The sequence below is a fragment of the Coregonus lavaretus genome (assembly GCF_964263955.1).
Source record: "Coregonus lavaretus genome assembly, chromosome: 27".
NCBI lineage: Eukaryota > Metazoa > Chordata > Actinopteri > Salmoniformes > Salmonidae > Coregonus > Coregonus lavaretus.
Window position 1 is genome coordinate 10996607 of NC_140014.1, and position 21315 is coordinate 11017921.

Consider the following 21315-nt stretch of genomic DNA (forward strand, 5'->3'; position numbering starts at 1 on the left):
ATGCTGTGGGGATGTTTTTCAGTGGCAGGGACTGCAAGACTAGTCAGGATCGAGGGAAAGATGAACGGAGCAAAGTACAGCGAGATCCTTGATGAAAACCTGCTCCAGAGCGCTCAGGACCTCAGACTGGGCCAAAGGTTCACCTTCCAACAGGACAATGACCCTAAGCACACAGCCAAGACAACGCAGGAGTGGCTTCGAGACAAGTATCTGAATGTCCTTGAGTGGCCCAGCCAGAGCCCGGACTTGAACCCGATCGAACATCTCTGGAGAGACCTGAATATAGCTGTGCAGCGACGCTCCCCATCCAACCTGACAGAGCTTGAGAGGATCTGCAGAGAAGAATGGGAGAAACTCCCCAAATACAGGTGTGCCAAGCTTGTAGCGTCATACCCAAGAAGACTCGATGCTGTAATCTCTGCCAAAGGTGCTTCAACAAAGTACTGATTAAAGGGTATGTAAATTTAATATTTCGGTTTTTATTGTTTTTATACATTTGCAAAAATGTCTAACAACCTGTTTTTGCTTTGTCATTATGGGGTATCACATGTAGATTGATCAGGGGGGGGGAAATCAATTCAATCCATTTTAGAATAAGGCTGTAACGTAACAAAATGTGAAAAAAGTCAAGGGGTCTGAATACTTTCCGAATGCACTGTACCTCGCCTTTCACATGCAGGATTGCCACTGACTGCATAAATAGGTGAGCAAGATGTGCTTCATTAATATGGCTCTCGCATTTTGCTTTTGCATAGGTGATTCGGTGGATGTTGGTTTTATCATGGGATTTGCTGCTTGAGCTAGCAAATAGGCAAGTGCGATAGATTGCATCAGAATGCGGTATAATTGATTGCGATCTTTGTTTTTTATCTAGTCTTGGTTATGGAGTCAGCCACGTTGGATGGATTAGGAAGGCCTCTACCAGATGACCCCTGAACAATATAGATATTTCACAGAAGATTAATACACAGCTGATTAGGACTCAATTCAACAGTCAATGAAGAGATGTGAGGGCGCATGTTAAGAAACCTGCCAAAAATAGGAGGACTGGGGGGTATAGCTGTAGGGGCTCTCACACACACACATACACACACTCTCACACACACACAAATACAATTTGAATCTGGGTGCACCACACCATACCAATTCACGGGAACATTAAAATGGTTGAATGAAGATGGATAGGATATCCAGGAATGTAATCTGCCTACTGTTGGCCATTGCTGGCCTCATCCTGGGCTCCTTGCACGCTGTCTGTCATTTACGCACCCAGCCAGCCAGCCAGTCAGCCAGCCACCGGTGCTGAATATGATGGGCCGTCCATGCCTATGTGCCCTTGATTCCCCCACAAAGGGAAATTATCTAGGATGTAGAGTAGGAGCCCAGACATTCATGGTCATACCTTTGCAGATGTCCAAAGTCAAAGTCTTTGGAGTTTGGCCTTTCCCCATCCCACCGGTCTAATCAATATGTCATAGAGCAACACATCAACGTGCAATACTCAGGACACGCCTCCTAATAACATATTTGCAGCCATAAATGTAAGGATTAACGATAACAAATGACGTGGCCAGACTAGGTACGCCACAGCGCTTCTCTCAATGCATGAAATTTCAGGCTAGGCGCCGCTTGTCGTCGGGTTCATTACCTCAGCAGTGTTAGGCATGGGGAATTCAATCATATGCACCCAAAATGGCCCCGTAATGAAAACATATGTTACACTCCCATTAATCAATACAGTCAGCAACTTCTTCTGAAATCTAAATGTGATAAACAGCCCGGGAGATTTCATTACTGATTTGTCACACCCAGCCTCACACCAAAGGAAGTAAAGAAACAGAGAGGTAAATAAATAAATGAATTGGTATACTGTATATCGTTTCTGATTGTTTTCACTTTACGTCACATGATATATCTTCTCTTCAAATATGTATTATTTCAGAGGTTTTTAGTATAATTTGAATAACATGAGCACTGCTTGAGGCAATATCTTTTGTTATTTAGTGTACATAAAAATTAAGAAAAATTCTAATTGAAAGTATTATATGAAGGTAGGTCACTGCTTGCCCATAAATATTGACCAGAAAATGTGTAGGTAGTAAAGTGCAACGTTTTTGTAAACAGCTGAAATTTGAAAAAGACTATACGAGATCCTAACAGTTTTCCAAAACACATGTAAACCTGATACCACACCGACTACCCTGGTTCATCAAAGATTTGTGCCCTTAATAATAAAGTGGAAATGTCAATTATACGCCAGGATTAGATTTGGGGATTAGACTTTAAACGTAATTTTCGATTGAGCCGGCATATGCAGCATTTACCGTGAATGCAGTCTCCGCTTTCGCGGGAACATTGCCTTTAAATTTCAATCACGATGTAACGCTGAACTTCCGTGATAAGGTTTGAATAGAGCCCTTAATATCAGTGAATATGTAAACTACCGTTCAAAAGTTTTAGAACACCTACTCATTCAAGGGATTTTCTTAATTTTTACTATTTTCTACATTGTAAAATAATAGCGAAGACATCAAAACTATGAAATAACACCTATGGAATCATGTAGTAACCAAACAGGTCATCTGATGCAGCACTCCATCACTATCCTTCGTAAAATAGCCCTTACACAGCCTGGAGGTATGTTAGGTCATTGTCCTGTTGAAAAACAAATGATAGTCCCACTTAGCCCAAACCAGATGGGATGGCGTATCGCTGCAGAATGCTGTGGTAGCCGTGCTGGTTAAGTGTGGAAATACACATGCGGAGATCATCCATTCACCCACACCGCGTCTCACAAAGACACGGCGGTTGGAACCAAAAATCTCAAATTTGGACTCCAGACCACAGGACACATTTCCACCGGTCTAATGTCCATTGCTCGTGTTTCTTGGCCCAAGCAAGTCTCTTCTTCTTATTGGTGTCCTTTAGTAGTGGTTTCTTTGCAGCAATCCGACCATGAAAGTCTGATTCACACTGTCTCCTCTGAACAGTTGAGGTTGAGATGTGTCTGTTACTTGAACTCTGTGAAGTATTTATTTGGGCTGCAATTTCTGAGGCTGGTAACTTCTCCTCTGCAGGTAACTCTGGGTCTTCCATTCCTGTGGCAGTTCTCATGAGAGCCAGTTTCATCATAGCGCTTGATGGTTTTTGCGACTGCACTTGAAAAAACGTTCAAAGTTCTTGAAATGTTCCGTATTGACTGACCTTCATGTCTTAAAGTAATGACGGACTGTCATTTCTCTTTGCTTATTTGAACTGTTCTTGCCATAATATTGACTTGGTATTTTACCAAATAGGGCTATCTTCTGTATACCACCCCTACCTTGTCACAACACAACTGATTGGCTCAAACGCATTAAGAAGGAAAGAAATTCCACAAATTAACTTTTAAGAAGGCACGCCTGTTAATTGAAATGCATTCCAGGTGACTACCTCATGAAGCTGGTTGAGAGAATGCCAAGAGTGTGCAAAGCTGTCATCAAGGCAAAGGGTGGCTACTTTGAAGAATCTCAAATATAAAATATTTTTGCATTGATGCAACATCTATCCATCTGACGATCTGTTTTTCTTCCTCTGACAACTTTGTCACATTTGTGACCAAGAAGGTTCTGGATGAGCAGCAGCAGTTCGCTTTAACTGTGAAGTCATCAAGCTGGGTATTATCAGTGTTATCTGTTGAATCATTCACAGCTGATGAAATGCATGGTGCATTCTGAATGGCCTCATTAAGTTGTGAAGTCAAATCTTCAGCTAATATTTCAGTTCTCCTTATTGCTGTGGAATCTGACAGTGGGATCTGTTTGATATTTTCCCTTCCAGCAAGGTGTCAGCAACTCCACTCATTCTTTTACCATCTCAACGTCAGAAAAAGTTTGTTTTCCCAAAACCCAAGCTATCTTCAGTGAACACTCCATTGCATGTTGTTGACAAGGACTTTCGAGGACCTCTCATATTGGGATTTCAGTTGGTTAATCTTGTTTGTTCTCCCCTCTGTGTTCAGGGGAAACGTCTGATCCAAATTACTATGAATGGCGTCATAATGGCGCTTAACATTGCCACTTTTCATGAGGAATACGGACTCGCTGCATATCAGGCACATTTATTTTGTGCTGGTTCAGGGGAGAATGAATGCATACTTTTCTGTCCACTCGTCTTTGAATATAGGGTTTTCGTCGTGAACTTTTCTTTTTTTGAACAAGCAATATTAAATACTGGTAACTAAACTCCTTCTATCTGTGATATTAACAGTTGAACCGCGGTGAAATCTTTCTGGGGGGGGGGGGGGGGGTTTCTGCATGCTTGTCTCGAGGTTCCGTGGATGATATTTGCATTGATGTGATTGGGTAAGACGCTGCCTCTTGTATTTGCATATAACCACACAATTTATTTAGACGGGGCACTAATAGATGTGGGGGTTGCTTCGAGAAAGAGAGAAAGAGAGAATGCTGAGTTAGAGAGGCCGCGGCTGTCTAAAAATGATTGGTTGACTTTGATAGAACTAAATGCGATGTTGTTCAGTCCACATTGACCCTTCTCTGGGTCTGGACCCGGACTGCGGTCCACCAGTTGAGTTTGGCTGCTGTAGGGCTGTAGCAGCTAACACATGCAGATGAGAAATGCAGCAATGTTGAAGATGGTGAAGATGACCCAGGGGAAGATGAGAGGGGGGATTAGGTAGAAAATGGCAGGAGGATTTATATCCAGAATCCTCAGCCGTGTCAGGCCTGCAGCTGGAAAGCACTTAACCAAACAAGGGGCCTGAACTGGAGGGGCCTCTCTGGGATTGACTCTACATATCCATGGGCCCCGCACTGACTGACTGCACCACGGCCTTTTCATTAGTCTAAATACGACGTCCCTCGGCCTAGTACTGAAACTAGATCACTTCCCAACTCACCTGACCTCTGAGGAGAGTTTAAAGAAGTAAAACCAGCAGAGATGTGGTGTGTGTGTTTTCTCCCCGTACCTACCGCTGTGCTAGTTTTCCTGCCTCTAGGCTACTCTCCACTGAGGCCTATACCTGAGTACGGTAGCAACCTACAGTATCTGTCTCAGTGGTGCTATGGACTGTACACATGAATAATATTGGGGAGTTGCTTAGCATTCTGATGACTTGGTTGGTGACAGGCTCCTTGGCACAGACTCTGGCATTTCTCAATGCCTCCAAGCTTAGTAAATGTCACTGCTAAGACCTATGTAATAGTACACTTTGTGCAGCTGATTTTGATAATGAGTCATATGGCAACGTCCCATTAGATATCCAAACAAACAAATTAGCAATCTAACACCAATTGAGCCGTTAAAACCCCCTAAGGTCTAAGGGCCCGGGGCTGGGTTTCTACTAAGCTAGTCTCGCGTTACCATACCTCCAAAATCACGTCGTTGTCACGCCTCCCTTGGAGGTCTGGAGAATTTTGTATTGCAAGAATGCTGGGAGCAAGATTTTGATTGGATGTTCCATTTCAAGAACCCTCCCCCAACATGCCCGTAGAAGGGGTGCTGTGTGTTATGTGCGTCACCGTTTTCCGTCCGAGTAGTTGTTACCTATGCTAGTTTCAAGTGATTGTTTTCAAGTTATCAAGTGTGGCCGACAGTCTGCATTTTATATTTATCGAAATTGAAAGTGGATTACGCTGGTAATGTCAAAAGTCACAACATGTTCTAAACCGCTTTGGTGACAAACAAACTTTTTTCCACATGGCTGCGCTTTGCTACCGCCAAAAATATCGTGAAGATTGCACATTATTTTGTTTTTGTAAGGACCCAAAAAAACAAAGGCAGTGGGAGAACCTATTCATGTAAGTAAATACATGTTTTAAATGTTAAAAAAAAAAAATATATATATATATATATATATATATATATATATTATTAGCTAGCTAGCTAGCTGGCTACAGTAGGCCACTTTTTAGGCTAACTCAACTGAGCTGCTAGCTAGCTAGCTAGGTAACTTTACACACTGTTTAGCTAAGTGAATTCAATGTCATCCGCATGCTAGCTATCTTGATGTAATCATTGAAAATGAAAAACACAGTCTCCAAATGCATTTGTAGATGACAGCCATGGAAGAGGGTGAAATTGCAGCTCCAGCTGTCAGTAAAGGGAGAGCGTAGGCTACACTGTGGGAGGACATTATGAAAAGATTATCCAGTTCAAGTCCCTAGAGGGGAATACTTTGAGGACAGAGAGATAATAGCAACATAATATTTAGTGCTGTCTAATTTGAATATAATGAAGCCTGTTTCTTTGTGATGTTTTCTGTCCTCAGATATGGAAAGCTGTGATTGCCTGTTTGCAAATGAAGAGAGAGTTCCCTATGAATGTTGCAAGAGACTAAGGGTATATCCTATATTCCATGGGTTATATGTGTCGGCCTACCTATGTTAGCAAATGATGTATACAAAAATACAATTAAACATAACACACAATGTATAAACCTATTGCAATTGGAGCAAGTCAACCATGCTGTAGGTCTGCTGGGTGTGCAGGGTTATGTTTGAGCTCAGCAATACCACACCTGATCAAATCTAATGAGTTGATAATCAATGCAGACACAGGAGGTGGATAGTACGATTCTCAGAGTTATTACAGTACAAGGGGCAGGCAATCGGTAGGTCAAGGCAGGCAAAGAGTCGTAATCCAAATCAGAGTCAGGCAGGTACAGGACGGCAGGCAGGATCAGGACAGGCAGAAAGGTCAGAACTGGGAAGACTAGAAAAGCAAAAACTTCAGCACGGGAACACACTGGTAGGACTTGATGGGACAAGACGAACTGGCAACAGACAAACAGAAAACGCAGGTATAAATACACATGAGATAATGGGAGACACCTGGTGGGGGTTGGAGACAATCACAAGACAGGTGAAACAGATCAGGGTGTGACACAACTCAATGATCTATTGTTGTTTAGACTAAGATGTCTGTCTAATCTTTACATACGAGTTATCTTATTTGTACATTCTGAAGTGATGAAGTGTTGATTATTTGAAGTGAAGTGTTTAAACCTGTTTTAATTGTTAAACTATTATTCAAAATGAACTACACTGTAAAAAGTGATTTTTTGGATTCGTTTTATTTTGCATTTTGCACTAGTGGTTTCAACCTATTTCTTGTGGATTCGCTTAATCAAAAAAACGTAATTCCTCCCTCAACCTATTATTCATGATTCAATGAAAGCATACAAATTGGGTTTATGTCATCATGCTTGCAAATACATATCAATGACATTATGACACCAGATCGACATCATGACGTCATAGACCACATTCTGAAGTCAACGCAAGGTAAGTTGAGACACAAAATCATATTTTTGCTAAAATAGTATTTTTTCACGTAAGCGGAATGTAAGATGTTGGTATGTTCGATCATTTAAAGCTGCGTTGTAAGTATTGTAAAATGTTTTGCGGCTGCATAACGTTAGCTAGCATTGCTGGTTTTGATGTCAGTCCATTATGGTATTGGTAGCTAATGTTAGCTAGCTAGGCAACATCGTCATCCAAAGTCAATGTATTTCTCCAGGTTCTTTTGTAAAAGAAAAATCACATTTTTTTGCGGCCGCATGATGTGGTACGATTCGTTTGATACGTGTCCATCTATGAATTGTGCCTAGCTAGAGCTTTTCTAGCTAGCTAGTTCAAGGCTAACTTTACTTCGATTGCAAGGTTGCTACTAACGTGAGCTAGCAGCTACCTAGTAGGGCTTGTTAGCTAGCTAGCTAGTATCTAAGTTCACAATACATGTAGCTATCATGTTTACTTTGATACCTATGTTGCTAGCTATCTAACTCCAACTCTTCACCTTCACCTCCACAACTGGGGTGGGTATCGTAGCTAGCTAGTTAGCTGGCATTGCACGTGGTTTGTTGGTTGTTGATATTATTAGCTAGCTAACCAACCACGTGCAATGCCACAGAGCATTCAAGCGGGATAGCACAACTTCAACATCAACCACATCCAACGTTAGTTAGCTAGCAAGCTTTTTTAAAATGTGTTGATCACATCTGAGCATCATAGAGACTTTTCTGTTCTTCATAGAGTACTTTGCATTTTCTCCCCAGGATTGAATTCACCCAACACCTGTTGGAAGGTTGGACCTGTTCCTTTCACTGCTGTTGGTAAGTCATTCTAATATATTATACAATGGGTGGGTCTAATCCTGAATGCTGATTGGTTAAAACCGCATTCCAGCCGGTGTCTATTCCACAAGTTGCCACCGGCTAAATCTATGACGTTAAAATGCCTATTTACTCTGTTCCATCTGACTGCGCAATCCACTGTCTCATCAGCCCAGCCAGGCAACTTATAAACTTCATCTCCACTATAAAAAGCATCTAGACATTATCTCAAATTTCTTTTAGTCTAACATTTCGTTTTCAACAGTGGAGATTTGTATAATTCGATCTTCTGCTGTCCCATAGTAATAAACGTGTCGGGAGTCGGGACGAGACAGACAGGCAGGGAGCGTTTCTCAGCCAGTCAAAATCATGAATCAGCTGGCATAATTTTTATGGATATATATACAAAAAAATGTCAATTGAAAAAAGGTAAAACGAAATGCAGCTAATTTGCAGTCTTTCCAGCTTCAGTTTGAAGTGATTGTGTTACTGTAGCTGTGTTGTTAGCTAGCTCCTCTGAACAACAGTGTCCTGACAATTGAGCACATTTTCTATACCAGGCGAAATCCAAATACTACTTTGCTGTTATTCTGGCAGCACTTTTTGACGTGACTGTAAGTTAGCTGTAGTTGGCTAGCTAGCAAGGAAGGGATAAGAACGTTGCCAGCCAGTATGGCAATGGAACATTTAGAACGAACTGGTCGCGTCCATAGATACAGAACAAAAAGACAGAACGACTGGGTCGCGTCTCTAGCAACCCTAGATTTGTGTCAAGACTATATCTTGTGGAAGGATGAAATAGTATAAATAAATTAATCAAATAAGATCTATCAATTTAGCATTAAACTCATAATGTAGGGCTTAATTGATTATTGAAGTGAAAATGCCAGAGAAGCCGGTGTTTGGAGGATATATCGACTTCGTCTCGGGCCTAACAACACCCGTGCCAATATATCCTCCAAACACCGGCTTCTCGGGCATTATCACTTAAATAATCAATGATGCCCTACATTATGAGTTTAATGCTAAATTGATAGATTAACAAACAAAGAATGACTAATTGTGTCTGTTTCTGCTCTCTCTGTGTGCCCCTTTTTATATCAAAATAGCTAGAGGCCGCAAGATTAAGGTCGTCTTCGGGGAGAACAACACTGAAGAACGGACCTTCCAGAATGGCAAACAGGAAATGATGGATGACCTACTCAAAACGATCAAAAGTGCCTTTCATTTTGACAACGACTACTTCAATCTGACTACTTACTACCTTTGGGCACAGTGAAGGTGATCCAGCAGCACACCAACTCACCATTGATCAGTACCCCTATTGAGACTGCGTCTCACTCAGCCTCACACGGCTCTGACGACTGCATTTCCGTAGCATTGGATGACATGCTGATCCTCTCGTCCTCCGAGTCTGTGTCGTCCCGAATAGAACAATGGCCAAAGGACTTTCCGATTCCACGCTTCTCATATGACTGTGAGATCCAACTTGAGAGGGCAAATGCTGAATATCAGGTTAGCCAAACAATGCCGACTGTCAGCTCCAAGCTGAAATCCGATATACTGGATAAACTAGCAGAGGAAATCTTCAAATACAAGGCCTACGCAGAAGAAATAGACTTCTGCGCGGTTTCAGAGGCCTTAATCAAGAAGCACCCCTGCTTGAAAAAACCCAGATCGTTCAATGGCTGCTATGGTTGGAAACAAAGACTTAAGCACAAAATGGGAAACTACAGGACACAGCTCAAATTATACGGGTGTCTTGAGCTCTCAGTTCAATCACAGAAATCCAAAGCGACTGCAGATGCTTTCCCTGCAAAAAAGGTTAAGAAGCCAAAACTTGCTGAGGCTAACTACTACCCCATCCATCCCTACAGGTCAGTCTCCCAAAAGCCTTGAAAAAGAGAGGCTTGAACTTCTGAAAGAGGTTAGGAAAAGGAATAATGAGAAGGCTGTCAGGGACAAAATGGCTCAGACCTTCGCTTACAGACGACAGGAGGTGGTGAGCAAGCAACCCAGGATTGAAGACGTTAAGACAAGATGGCCTGCGCTGTTCCAAGAGAAAGAGGTAGGCCTATGTGTAAAATAATGGAAATGAGAGGATGTATGAGCTGAAGTGATTGGTTGTACTTACAGTGGGCGGTTATGCATTTGTCTCAATGTGGAAAGGTTGAGAGGAAGTAGATGTTGGGGATTTTTGATCGTTTGTCTTTGACCAGACTGAGGACATTCACGTTAAAAGAGAGTGTATCCTGAAGACGAAAAGGACTTGATCAGGGAGTAAGGTTGGTAAGGTTCAACATTCATTAATTTATGTCAGCATATCTTGTCTTGATACTAGATTTCTTTAAAGGACAGATAAAGCTGAGTGAACAGTGCCTTACGTTTTAACTAATTATTGTCTTTGTATTTTTGTTATCTTGTCTTTTGTAGGACAGCCAGGCTGGCGAGGCTGTGAAGGACCTGGAGCAGCTCACTATGGCAGTGTTTGTCATTCGGAAGGAAGGAGACGGACCCCAGCATCCTCCAGAGGACATTGGTGTAGTCATTGAAGGTATGGAGGTAGTGAATGAACGGACGTCAGTGGCATCTGCTTGTGCCATATTTCGGCTTGGCACCTAAAACCCTCACAAACTTTTACAGATGCACAATTGAGAGCATCCTGTCGGGCTGTATCACCGCCTGGTACGGCAACTACACCACCCGCAACCGCAGGGCTCTCCAGAGGGTGGTGCGGTCTGCCGAATGCATTACTGGGGGCCAACTACCCGCCCTCCAAGACACATACAGCACCCGATGTCACAGGAAGGCCAAAAAGATAATTAAGGATATCAACCACCCGAGCCACTGCCTGTTCACCCCGCTATCATCCAGAAAGCGAGGTTAGTGCAGGTGCATCAAAGCTGGGACCGAGAGAATGAAGAACAGCTTCTATCTCAAGGCCATCCGACTGTTAAATAGCCATCACTAGCACATTAGAGGCTGCTGCTGCTTATTGAAATCACTGGCCACTTTAAGAAATGGAACACTGGTCACTTTAATCATGTTTACATATCTTGCACTACTCATCTCATATGTATATACTGCATTCTATTCTATAATATTCTACTGTATCTTAGTCCATGCCGCTCTGTCATTGCTTGTCCATATATGTATATTTTCTTAAATTCCGTTCCTTACACGTTTTGTGTGTATTGGGTATATGTTGTGAAATTGTTAGATATTACTTGTTAGATATTACTGCATTGTCGGAGCTAGAAGCACAAGCATTTCGCTACACCCGCTATAACGTCTGTTAAACACATGTATGTGACAAATAACATTTGATTTGATTTGATTTTATATATGCACTTGACTTGAGCTACCCAAAGACACTCTGTTTCACTTTTGAAGTGTTCCAGAAAATACTAATGCAGCTTGATCAACACAAGATGTCTCCCAAAGTACAACATATGTGTTGCAAACTACAAAGCACACAGTAAGAAAAACCATGGTGTTGGTTTCTTCTGATGGGTCCAATTATGTAGTAATTTTGGTTTTAGGATTTTAGGATTTTCAGCTCCTCACTGAGTGTGTGTAAGGTAGCTCCTACAAATAAAAATGAACCCTTATAGACCCCAACTGTTGAACATTCAATAGAATGTAGCGCTTTGTAGCTATACATGTTTAAAGTGATTAGAGATCAGATAACTCAGGCTGGCTTTGCAAAGTACAGAGAGATCCTTGAAGAAAACCTGCTCCAGAGCGCTCAGGACCTCAGACTGGGGCGAAGGTTCACCTTCCAACAGGACAACGACCCTAAGCACATAGCCAAGTCAACACAGGAGTGGCTTCGGGACAAGTCTCTGAATGTCCTTGAGTGGCCCAGCCAGAGCCCGGACTTGAACCCGATCTAACATTTCTGGAGAGACCTGAAAATAGCTGTGCAGCAACGCTCCCCATCCAACCTGACAGATCTTGAGAGGATCTGCAGAGAAGAATGGGAGAAACTCCCCAAATACAGGTGTGCCAAGCTTGTAGCGTCATACCCAAGAAGACTCGAGGCTGTAATCACTGCTAAAGGTGCTTCAACAAAGTACTCAGTATAGGATCTGAATACTTATGTAAGTGTGATACTTCAAATTTTATTTATTTATAAATTTGCAAACATTATGTCATTATGGGGTATTGTATGTAGATTGATGAGGGGGAAAAAAACAATTTAATCCATTTTAGAATAAGGCTGTAACGTAACAATATGTGGAAAAGGTGAAGTGGTCTGAATACTTTCTGAATGCACTACATAAAGCATAGGGGATGATTTGATTGGGCCTCTGTCTGTCCAAACTCTCTTCCCTCATCCTCTCATCCCTCCCGCTTTGCCTCCGCTCTCGTAACCCACTACACTGTAGAGTTTTGTGTTGAGGTTTTGTTGGACATGCAGATTGTGTTGCTGTACATGCAAGTTATTGTTGTACATGCGGGTTATATTGTTCAACATGCAGGTTGTGTCCAATAAATGTGTAATTGTGAAAGAAATGTTAAGTTTTGAGTCATACTTTGATGTTTTTGAACCAACCTAATATTTTCATTTGCAGGAATTTCATTCAATTAGATGTTACCAGTTAACTCAGTTAAGTTACTCCAATCAAATAATTTGCTTTTCTTGAAGCCTAATTATGAGATTGTATTTGCATAGTATTTTAGTTTTCAGTAAAACAAATAAACAAGTTTGAAAAATAAGAACAATTTGGTTTAACTGAGGCAAATTATTGATTTAAGTGTCATTGACCTAATAATGAAATTGAATTGAAAGTATTTATTTGCTTGTTACCAGTTGACGTAATTCAATTAAGTTGATCCAACAAATCACTTTGTAGTGAATGTCAATGTTTGTCACGCCCTGACGTAGAGTTGGCTAGTTGGTGAGTCAGGGTGTGAATATTATGTGTGGGAATTTCTATGTGGACATTCTAGTATTTTTTATTTCTATGTTTGGCCGGGTGTGGTTCCCAATCAGAGGCAGCTGTCGCTCGTTGTCTCTGATTGGGGATCATACATAGGCAGCCAGTTTTCCTGCCTGGGTTGTGGGATCTTGTTTGTGTTTCCTGTTAGGCTGGTATGTGTATAGCCCTTTGGACTTCACGGTACAGTGTTGTTTTGTTGAATGTTTATTTGATTTAATAACATGTACGCTTTTCACGCTGCACCTTGGTCCGACCCGTCTCTCAATGTTTGTGACAGAAGATCCCACCAAAAATGGACCAAGCAGCGTGCCCAGGAGCAGCAGACACCCTGGACACAGGTGGGGAAGTCATTTTGGACTTGGGAGGAGATATTGGCAGGTAAAGGACCCTGGGCGAAGGAGGAGGCCCAGGCAGGAGAGGATCAACGGTGCCGGCCGACGAGGAAGCCAGAGAAGCAGCCCCAATAATATTTTTTTGGGGGGGCTCACAGGGTGGACGACGAGGCAGCAGGAGGCCGGGAAAGGGCTGACTAGAGAGGTGGAGGCCGCTATTCTAGAGGTCCTCCAAGACCTGCGGATCGAGAGTCTGAGAGAGGAGGCCACCACGTTACGGGGCTGTTAGATCAGTGGGAGCAGGAGGTATCCGTTCAGAGGGAGGCGCTACAGGAGGCTCAAAGGGAGAAGGAAGTAGTGGAGGCAAGGAGAGAGGAGCTGGTCAGGCAGCAGAAGGAGCGTGTGTTCATAGAGGAACCTAAGTATGCAGAGATACGCACTGTGTCATCAGTGCGCATGCACAGCCCAGTGCGTCCTGTGCCAGCGCCCCGCACGTGTCGTGTGAGAGTGGGCATCCAGCCAGGACGGGTTGGGCCAGCTGTACACTCCAGACCTCCAGTACGCTTCCACGGTCCAGTATATCCTGCTCCGGTTCTACGCACTGTGTCACCAGTGCGCCTCACCAGCCCGGTAAGCCCCGTACCTGCTCCCCGCACCAAACCAGTGGTGCGTGTATCCAGTCCAGTTCGGCCCGTACCTGCTCCCCGCACCAAGTCAGTGGTGCGTGTTCCCAGTCCGGCACGGCCCGTGCCTGCTCCCCGCACCAAACCAGTGGTGCGTGTCTCCAGTCCGGCACGGCCCGTGCCTGCTCCCCGCACCAAACCAGTGTTGCGTGTTCCCAGTCCGGTACGGCCCGTGCCAGCTCCTCGCACCAAACCAGTGGTGCCTGTCGCCAGCCCGGCCCGGCCCGTTCCTGCTCCAGAGATGGGGTGGGATACGGCTCCGGAAGTTTGCTCCACTCTGGAGCCAGAGCAAGCCGCTCCACCGGTACCTGATCCAGCTCCGGTCGGTTGCTCCACTCCGGAGCCAGAGCAATCCGCTCCACCGGTGCCTGATCCAGCTCCGGTCAGCGTCTCCACTCTGGAGCCAGAGCATTCCGCTCCACCGGTGCCCAGTCCAGCTCCGGTCAGCGGCTCCACTCCGGAGTCAGAGCAGTCCGCTCCACCGGGGTCTAGTTCAGTTCTGGTCAGCGGCTCCAATCCGTGGGGGGATTGCCGATCCAGGCCTAGACGTCAGCCCCTCTCCAGGTTCGGGGTCTCCCACACCAGGGTCCAGACAGGGCTTGGTGCATCGTGGCGGGATTGCCGATCCAGGCCTAGACGGCAGCCCCTCTCCAGGTTCGGGGTCTCCCACATCAGAGTCCAGACAGGGCTTGGTGCATCGCGGGAGGATTGCCGATCCAGGCCCAGACGTCAGCCCCTCTCCAGGTTGGGGGTCTCCCACACCAGGGTCCAGACAGGGCTTGGTGCATCGCGGGAGGAAGGAGAGGGGAAGCATCGCGAGGCTGAAAGACCACCCAGACCCTCCCCTAATGAGTCAGGTTGGTGCGGCCGGAGTACGCACCTTTGGGGGGGGGGGGGGGGGGGTACTGTCACGCCCTGACATAGAGTTGGCTAGTTGGTGAGTCAGGGTGTGAATATTATGTGTGGGAATTTCTAGTATTTGTATTTCTATGTTTGGCCGGGTGTGGTTCCCAATCAGAGGCAGCTGTCGCTCGTTGTCTCTGATTGGGGATCATACATAGGCAGCCAGTTTTCCTGCCTGGGTTGTGGGATCTTGTTTGTGTTTCCTGTTAGGCTGGTATGTGTATAGCCCTTTGGACTTCAAGTTATGTTGTTTTCTTGTTTTGTTGAATGTTTATTTGATTTAATAAACATGTATGCTTTTCACGCTGCACCTTGGTCCGACCCGTCTCTCAACGTTCGTGACAATGTTGATTAAATCACATATCACAATCCTGCAATATAGAGGGAAAGTGGGTCTGTCTCTAATGTGTCTGTGTTGTATTCTCAAATTAACATATATTTTTTGTCTACTTGTAAGATCTCCAAACTGTTTTATTTGATTGTCACTCTCTCTTAGTAAATCAGCTCTGTGAATCAAGTTTGCAGCTTATCATATAGCATGCACCGCCAATACAGCCATAGGCCTACAGTATGATGGCATTACTGGCCTTAAGGGCATGTGTCATCTGAAGCAGAGAATAGCTAAACTCACACATTGTTTACATGATGAGCTATATGTTCTTAATTTAAAATGATACCAGTAACGGTAGCTAACTCAGTTCCGTACATATGTGGGCAACCGCAGCATTCAAATGAGGCTGCAATGAAAACTAATGGGACTGTAGCGACTGTGTTGGCATCAAAATCCGGGGTGTGAACTAAGTTTCGATTCAGCGTTGATTGACATGGTAATGGTCCAATAGTATTGGAGAAAAGTTGAAGAAACTGACCCCGCTGACTCTGTACGATGTACAAAAGTGCGTTAGCTACCGTTAGACAATGTATGAGGACAATCATATACCAGAATTCTGTACATGCCTTTTATGTGCTGACATATACAATTGTTTAGTGCAAATCTAACCCTTGTAATTTAGGTACAGTATGAAAATAAGGAGATGACAATTAAGCTACAGGAGATGAGCATTACAGGTAACATTTTATGAGGTTAATTTTATTTCCTTCCTTTTAGCAATATTCCTAGCAAAGTTATTGCAGTTGTTCCCATAGATAGACAGTACATGGTTCCTTTATGTATCACTGACCCTGGATAAGCTAGCGACTAGGCTAACAAGGTTCACTTTTTAGGTTAATAATATACTGTTTTTACTAACATTTTGTTGGCTTTATAATTGTGAGAGAAATTGAACTAGCTAGTAGCTACATAGTTGGTTGTACCTAGGTAGTTTACAAGGTTACCTGACTTTTCTCAAAATGAACCTCATTGTGGATAGCTACTTCTTGTCCCTCATGCTAGCCTTTACAGCAATATCTCACTTCAGAAACTTCAAAATTAAAAAATATTGATATGGCCAGCATTGTAGACCATTTCCCCCTCTTGCTGCACCTTTATCTCAAAATAACAGAGAAATGCTGTGAAAACCAGCGTGCTGCAAATGCTCTAAAATATTTTGTCACCATAGCTTGTCTTGATATTGCCATCTCTTCAATCTAAGCCAACAGGAAAGTGCGTGCCCTCAGGCCTGGAGGGAAAGTTGGTTGCAATTTCAATTTAATCCTCCAGAAACGACAGAACAAATAATGCAACAAATATTGTGGTTAAACTCAAATATACTAATTGACAAAAAAACTTTTTTTGGGGACAAAATTTAAAAAAAAGGTATAATCTTCGTAAATGATATCATCGGTAGGACTGGAAATGTCTGCTCTACCCAAAATTACAATTACAACCAAATAATTGCAGCCTTACCGCAAAAATGGAAGAGGAAAGTGGAAGGGGGAGAAAGTAAGGAACTTGTCTGTCGGCCTTGCATTAAAGAACATAATTGGTTAAGGAAAACTGTGATAAACAAAAAAGTATATCAGTTTCATTTAAGGACCAAAGGATTGACAGCCGTCCCATATAGATTGCAAAATAGTTGGGAAGAGATTTTTGACGTACCGATCCCATGGCATAGTGTTTATGAACTGATACGCAAAACGACACCGGATTCAAAAATTAGAATCTTTCAATTTAAATTATTATATACAATTCTTACTACCAATAGAATGTTATTTATATGGGGGATACAATCTTCCCAGCTCTGCAGATGTTGCTGTGAAGAGACAGAATCATTAGATCATTTGTTTTGGTACTGTCCATTTGTAGCTTTTTTTTGGACACAGGTCCAGGAATGGCTAAAGGATTGCAATATTTACCTGGAGCTAACCTTGCAGATAGCATTACTGGGTGATCTGAAAACACATAGTCAATCAATCAATAATATAATAATACTTTTAGCAAAAATGTTTATTTTTAATTCACAATCTGTAGAAACAATGAGAATGGTTCAGAATTTTTGTAAAACATCACAGTTCAGTTGAAATATATATGGCAATTAGAAATCCTATATGGATGGTGTTAAGAGATAGATGGGAGGTGTTGAATGGAGCTGAAGGATGGGACTAATAACAACTAACAACAAAATAATAACAAGATAACTAATAATGTAAGCATACTGTGTCCATAATAAGTATGTAGGTTGTATGTTGGGGACTTTTGGGAAAGAGCACAGTTGGAAAGATATGGCATATAGAAGCAAACCGGATGGACATCATGAAAATGATCGGAGAGGTTGAGAGTAGAAGAAGTTCAGGAGAAAAAAACAAACAAAATATAATTATTGTAAAATTGACTGTGTCCATAAAATGTAGATAGTAAGTACAGTGGGTAAAAAAAGTATTTAGTCAGCCATCAATTGTGCAAGTTCTCCCACTTAAAAAGATGAGAGAGGCCTGTAATTTTCATCATAGGTACACGTCAACTATGACAGACAAAATGAGAAAAAAAATCCAGAAAATCACATTGTAGGATTTTTTATGAATTTATTTGCAAATTATGGTGGAAAAAAAGTATTTGGTCAATAACAAAAGTTTCTCAATAATTTGTTATATACCCTTTGTTGGCAATGACACAGGTCAAACGTTTTCTGTAAGTCTTCACAAGGTTTTCACACACTGTTGCTGGCCCAATTTTGGCCCATTCCTCCATGCAGATCTCCTCTAGAGCAGTGATGTTTTGGGGCTGTCGCTGGGCAACACAGACTTTCAACTCCCTCCAAATATTTTCTATGGGGTTGAGATCTGGAGACTGGCTAGGCCACTCCAGGACCTTGAAATGCTTCTTACGAAGCCACTCCTTCGTTGCCCGGGCAGTGTGTTTGGGATCATTGTCATGCTGAAAGACCCAGCCACGTTTCATCTTCAATGCCCTTGCTGATGGAAGGAGGTTTTCACTCAAAATCTCACGATACATGGCCCCATTCATTCTTTCCTTTACACGGATCAGTCGTCCTGGTCCCTTTGCAGAAAAACAGCCCCAAAGCATGATGTTTCCACCCCCATGCTTCACAGTAGGTATGGTGTTCTTTGGATGCAACTCAGCATTCTTTGTCCTCCAAACACGACGAGTTGAGTTTTTACCAAAAAGTTCTATTTTGGTTTCATCTGACCATATGACATTCTCCCAATCCTCTTCTGGATCATCCAAATGCACTCTAGCAAACTTCAGACGGGCCTGGACATGTACTGGCTTAAGCAGGGGGACACGTCTGGCACTGCAGGATTTGAGTCCCTGGCGGCGTAGTGTGTTACTGATGGTAGGCTTTGTTACTTTGGTCCCAGCTCTCTGCAGGTCATTCACTAGGTCCCCCCGTGTGATTCTGGGATTTTTGCTCACCGTTCTTGTGATCATTTTGACCCCACGGGGTGAGATCTTGCGTGGAGCCCCAGATCGAGGGAGATTATCAGTGGTCTTGTATGTCTTCCATTTCCTAATAATTGCTCCCACAGTTGATTTCTTCAAACCAAGCTGTTTACCTTTTGCAGGTTCAGTCTTCCCAGCCTGGTGCAGGTCTACGATTTTGTTTCTGGTGTCCTTCGACAGCTCTTTGGTCTTGGCCATAGTGGAGTTTGGAGTGTGACTGTTTGAGGTTGTGGAAAGGTGTCTTTTATACTGATAACAAGTTCAAACAGGTTCCATTAATACAGGTAACGAGTGGAGGACAGAGGAGCCTCTTAAAGAAGAAGTTACAGGTCTTTGAGAGCCAGAAATCCTGCTTGTTTGTAGGTGACCAAATACTTATTTTCCACCATAATTTGCAAATAAATTCAGTAAAAATCCTACAATGTGATTTTCTGGATTTTTTTTCTCAATTTGTCTGTCATTGTTGACGTGTACCTATGATGAAAATTACAGGCCTCTCTCATCTTTTTAAGTGGGAGAACTTGCACAATTGGTGGCTGACTAAATACTTTTTTCCCCCACTGTATAAGCTGGAAGTAGAGTCCTAAGCATTGTTGTTCACTAGTTTACCCCAAGTAGGGAAAGGGTGGCGGGGTTGGAAAGTAATAAAGGGATATATATATATAAAAAACATGGGGGATTGGAAGTGATGCAGACAATTACATTTATGGAAGTTACAATCTATCTGCAATATTAAGCTGATCTTAATATGCCCTCAGGCCTGGAGGGAAGCAAAAGTCAGTCTGCTACCCAAGAATAGCAAAGAACCCTTTACTGGCTCAAACAGCTGACCAATCAGCCTTTAGTAAACTTTTGGAAAAAATTGTGTTTGACCAGATACAATGCTATTTCACAGTAAACAAATTAACAACAGACTTTCAGCACGCTTATAGGGAAGGGCATTCAACATGTACGGCTGAAAATAATTGGCATAAATAGAAAAATATACCAGTTTCATTTGAGGACAAAAATGTTGACAGCTGCACCATACAGGTTGCAAAATAAATGGGAAGAGATTTTTGATGTACTGATTCCATGGCACATGGTTTATGAACTGATACAAAAAACAACACTTGATTCAACACTTCAAGTTTTTTAATTTAAATTATTATACAAAATTCTTGCCACCAACAGAATGCTATATATATATGGGGCATACAACAATCTCAGCTCTGTAGATTTTGCTGCGAAGAGACTAGAATCACCAGATCATTTATTCTGGTATTGCCACTATGTAGCTTGTTTCTGGTCACAGGTTCAGGAATGGTTAAAAAATCACAACATTCACTTAAAATGAACCTTACAAATAGCAGTGTTGGGCGATTTGGACAGCCATAGTCAGTGAATAAATAAAATAGTAATACTCGTAGGAAAGGTTTTCAACTTTGGCTCACAATCTGTGGATACTATATGATTAGAAAGGTTCAAAATGTATGTAAAACATCACAGTGCAATTGAAAAATATATGGCACATGGAAACCAAACGAGGGTGGTCTATGGTGATAGGTGGGATGGGCTGAGAGTGGCTGAAGGGTGGGATTAAAGAGTTTATGTTCAGTAATGTATTATTGTTATGTGATTGCTGTATATAAAAGTACCATGTACTGTATGTCAAATGTGTATGCAAAATGTATATGTACAATATATATGTAAAATGTATGTATATGTAGCAGAAAATCTGTAAAAAACTAAAAAGATATGTGTCCTCTGAAAGGAGGGGGGGTGGTGGATGGGTTAATACAAAAATATATATATATATAAACTAAATGTACGTGTTTGTGAGAGTCTCATCTTTCGAAGGTGGGATCATATTAGTGTAGCCCAAACTGTTCGGAGTCTACAGACAGACGTTGGCAGATCGGAGGTACCGACTTCAGACGCTTGTGTGCGTCATTACATTTTCCATTTTTGTTTGTTAGAGTATCATCTTCCCAAACCATTCGGACGCTACAGACATTTTCATGAGACGACCGATTTTCGTGATGTCTCCTGTTCTAACAAACACCACTGTAGCTCTGCCACCTTCCATCGCAGATGCAGAAGGCCGACACCAGCAGATGCAGTGGATTGAGATGCAGCCCATGCAAAACACAAAAATCTCTATCTTAAACAGACAGATATTTATGGGGAGTTTTTTATTATGCTAATAAGATTTCCACGGGGGCACGACTCTAGGGGTTAACACCAGTAGAAACAGTGATGATGAACTCATGCGGTAGATAGCGCCGGCTGCCTTTTCTGTGGCGAAATTGACGTGCAAAAGTGGCATGTCAGACATGTGTGGCTGTTGGTCTATGAATACATAGGAGGTAATCAACATTGTTTAAAATGCTACTTTGCATATGCATGCATCATGACGGTGCCAACAGAGACGGTTGCCTTGTTGCCCGCTCCTACATAACTTTGCATTTTTTGTTTTTAGTGTTATTTCTTTACTTTTTTCACTCAAAACGTCTTT